Source organism: Petaurus breviceps, unplaced genomic scaffold (assembly GCF_028583685.1).
Source record: "Petaurus breviceps papuanus isolate PSGF00001 unplaced genomic scaffold, PetGlider_PUasm1.0 180, whole genome shotgun sequence".
NCBI classification, from domain to species: Eukaryota; Metazoa; Chordata; class Mammalia; order Diprotodontia; family Petauridae; genus Petaurus; species Petaurus breviceps.
The window spans coordinates 5,984,642-5,988,146 of NW_027185782.1; the positions used below are offsets into that span (position 1 = coordinate 5,984,642).

Sequence of the window (3,505 nt, forward strand, 5' to 3'; positions counted from 1 at the left end):
AGATAGATAGATAGATAGATAGATAGATAGATAGATAGATAGATAGAATACGCCCACAAGGAGATGGGACCATGGACAGAAAAATCGAGACACAGAAATAGAGATATGAATATAGACACAGACATGGAGATGAGGACTTGCATATTAGGGAGGGAGACATAGGCACAATGATGAGGACACAGGCACCAAGCCAGGCAGAGAGGGAGAATAACATGGAGCATGTGGATGGGGACACAGGCATGAGCACAGAGACACAAAGAGGGAACACAGATCTAAAGATGGACCCATAGAGACAGGGACACAGCCATGAGATTAAGGACAAAGAAATAGATATGTAGGCACAGAGATGCGGGTGTGCCCCTGTAGTATGGACATAGAAAAGGAGACATAAGCATGAAGATGAAGACATGGGCACAGGAATAGGGACTCAGAGACGGGGAAGTAAACACAGAGATAAGAACACAGACATAGATGTGGGAAAACAGACAACACATAGATGGGGCCACAGATGTGAGAGTGAGGGCACAGACAGAGCCAGACTGAGGAACAGACCAAGAGTCAGGAGCAAGGAGATGGGAAGTCAGTGTGCCCGTGTGCATACCCAGATCCTTCCCCTCCTCCCATCTCCCAAAGCCTGAGAGCCCAGGGTGGGATTTCATAGAACCCAGGATTGATCAGACTCACCCGGTGCCCTGGGGACAGCCTCAGCCCAGGTGCAGCTGTGCTGCAGCCTCCCAGGTAGGCTGTTCACAGCCTCAGGGTGTTGGTGGGAATGGACCAGATGGGAAACACTGAGCAGTGGCAGAGCCGAGGACTTACTGCCCTGGAGAAGGCTGAGCTTCGAGAAGGAGGGCAGCTCCGAGGAGCAAGATGAGAATGGGAAGCCACGGAGTGATCCGGGCTGTCCCTGCACTCACGTGTAAGCAGAGGGGAGGGAGGAAAGGAGGGGGACTGACTCTGGGGGACCAGGATTCCCCCGCCCACCCCTGATCCTTGGCCTCTCTCCTGTAAGCAGGCAGGAAGCCTCGCTGGTGGGAAAGGGGTGGGAAGAAAGGTGTCTGTTGTCATGCTCTGGCTAAGCCTTAGCAATTCCTATTCTGCTCTCCTCTCCCTCTCCTCCCTTTCCCCTCCTAACTGCTGTGTCAGCTATACACGAGATGCTCAGGGAGGAGGAGGAAATAACACTGAATGTTCTTCCAGTTTCTGGAAGGACACAGGCAGTCATAGATTCATAGAATGTTAGACCTGGCAGACATCATAGGACACGGGAGACGAGCATCGGAGATGACAGGGACCCACAGCGGTCATCTAGCCTCCCCTCTAAAAACCTTTACAGATAAGGAAACTGAGGACCAGAAAGGGAAAGTAACTTACCTTAGGTCACAAACAAGTTATCAGCAGAGCCAAGACTGGAACCCAGATCTCTTGACTTCCGGACTTGGGATGCTTCTCCTTCATCATGAATTGGCAATGGCCTGAATTGAATCTGAACCGTCTCAAAGGGGTGGTTATTGGCACTCTTGGCTATCCACCTACCTGTTGGGGAGGTGAGGAGGCTTGAGGGGAAGAAAGATCAGAAAAGAGAGGACCAGAAAAGCTAATGCAGCCTTAGACTGCATTAAGAGAGGTGGAAAGAATCCAGGATGAGGCACGAGGTAGCCCTGCTCTCCTCTGCTCTGGATTGTTGAATTTTGTTCTCAGCATCATTTTAAGAAGATATTAGTAAGCTGAACAATGTCCAAAGGAAGGTGCTAGACCTCAAATTCCTTCGTTATAAGAATCCATTGATGGAACTGGAGTGGACAAGTGAAGGCTTAGGATCATAGATTTGTAATGGCGGGGGACTTTGGAGGTCATCTCCTCCAAATCCTTCATTGTAGAGATGAGAAAATGTGCACAGAGAGAAGTGAAGTGCCTTGGTCAGCCTCACATAGGTAGGGGGCACATGGTATCCAATGAATTAGGAAGGGATCAAACACATCTTGCTTCACCCCAAAGAGAAGAACAATGAGGAGAAATTGGAGAGAGGCCAATTTGAGCTCAACTAGAGCTTCCCAAAAGAATGATGAGATGCTTCATAAGGTCATGAGTTCCCACTCAAAACAAACCAATTCCTGGGTATGTTGTAGAGGGGAGTTTTATTCAGGTATAGATTGGATTAGATGATGACTTTTGAGTTCTCTGCAGCTGGTGGCATAGTGAACAGAGTGCTGGGCCTGGAGTCAGGAAGACTTGAGTTCAATTACAGTCTCAGACACTAGCTGAATGACCATGGATAACTTAACAGCTATCTGCCTCAGTTTTCTCATCTGTAAAAATGGGGATAATAATAGCATCTAACTCTGAGAGTTGTTGGAAGAATCAAGTGAAGTAATGTTTATAAAACTCTTTGTAAACTTTAAGGTGCAATTGCTATAATTGTGATTCTGAGATACTTACTCCTAAATTCCTGAGGAAGAGCAGGGTCTGGTAGTGTGCTGCTACTCAGGCCAAGCTACAGAACAGGCACTTGAGGAATATCAAAGTCTCTGGTTCATTTGATTCTGTGATAGAATACCCCTGGGAATATCCCCTGGTAGTCCAGGGGTAATCTCACTGCTCCAAAGTAAAACCAGCTCAGCTCATATAGAAATAGGCCACAGCTGCCCCCAATAGGGCTTACCACCTGGATTTGCAAGTTTCGGGGTCAGTTGTGCAGAAGTAAGGCTTAAAGAATAGAACTGAGGAGAACTCTCATCTCTAGAATGCTGTAGAGTTCTTGCCATTCATAGCAGCCTTGTGGATGGACAGTGAAAATCCCTTTTACACAGAAGGAAGCAGTCTGAAAGATGTAAAAAAAAAAAAAAAACTTGCCCCAAAACATAGTTAATTAGTGACAGAGACAAGACTCAGATCCAGGCCTCATCACCAACCCTTGTAATAATCTCCAATTCTCAGTGCTATCTGTTTTAATTTGTTGTTGTTGCTGTTGATTTTTTGTTTTTGTTTTTTATGAGACCTATGATTTTATTGATGTAGCAAAACACCTGGTGAAGAACTTCCTCCACCAACAGAGATCAACGTTTCTTCAGCAACCAGAGTTGCATGGGGCAGTGAAACACAAAGTAGCTTGTTCTTTTCACAACCCTGTGAAGGAGGTAATACTGAAACGATTTCATAGATGAGGGCAGTGATATCCAAAGAGGTGGAGTCACTTGACAAAAGTCATAGAGCTAATAATTGACTGAGTCAGGATTTGAACCCAGACCTTCTGACTCCCAACCCAGACATCTGCCCCCTGCTCTAAGGAAAAAATCGAGGTTAATCCCTCAGCGGGGAAAGGCACAGGGCTAATTATGGTAGACTCCATCTGGGCCATCCCTAAGGCCCCCAGAGCTCATTACGGGAAAGAAAGAAACTCATTATTAGATGTTGGATTGGTTTTTCAGTGTCCCCACCAGGGACCCAAAACCCAGAGGCTAAAGCAAGGTTCAGCAACTACAAGGGTAGCAAGGACTCCCGCCCT

General features: G+C 46.8%; 1 protein-coding gene across 4 annotated transcripts in view; it reads right to left on the reverse strand.

Annotated features, from left to right (window-relative positions):
• Positions 1 to 1,164, reverse strand: part of SLC1A6 (solute carrier family 1 member 6) — a 23,542-nt gene extending 22,378 nt beyond the window's left edge. For 2 of the 4 annotated variants that reach the window (XM_069086930.1, XM_069086929.1), the window contains exon 1: positions 685 to 1,164. The gene's annotated coding sequence lies outside the window, so the exon portion shown is untranslated. The remainder of the gene's footprint in view (positions 1 to 684) is intronic. The other 2 variants (XM_069086928.1, XM_069086927.1) reach the window with 1 other exon arrangement.
• Between the last annotated feature and the right edge of the window lie 2,341 nt (positions 1,165 to 3,505).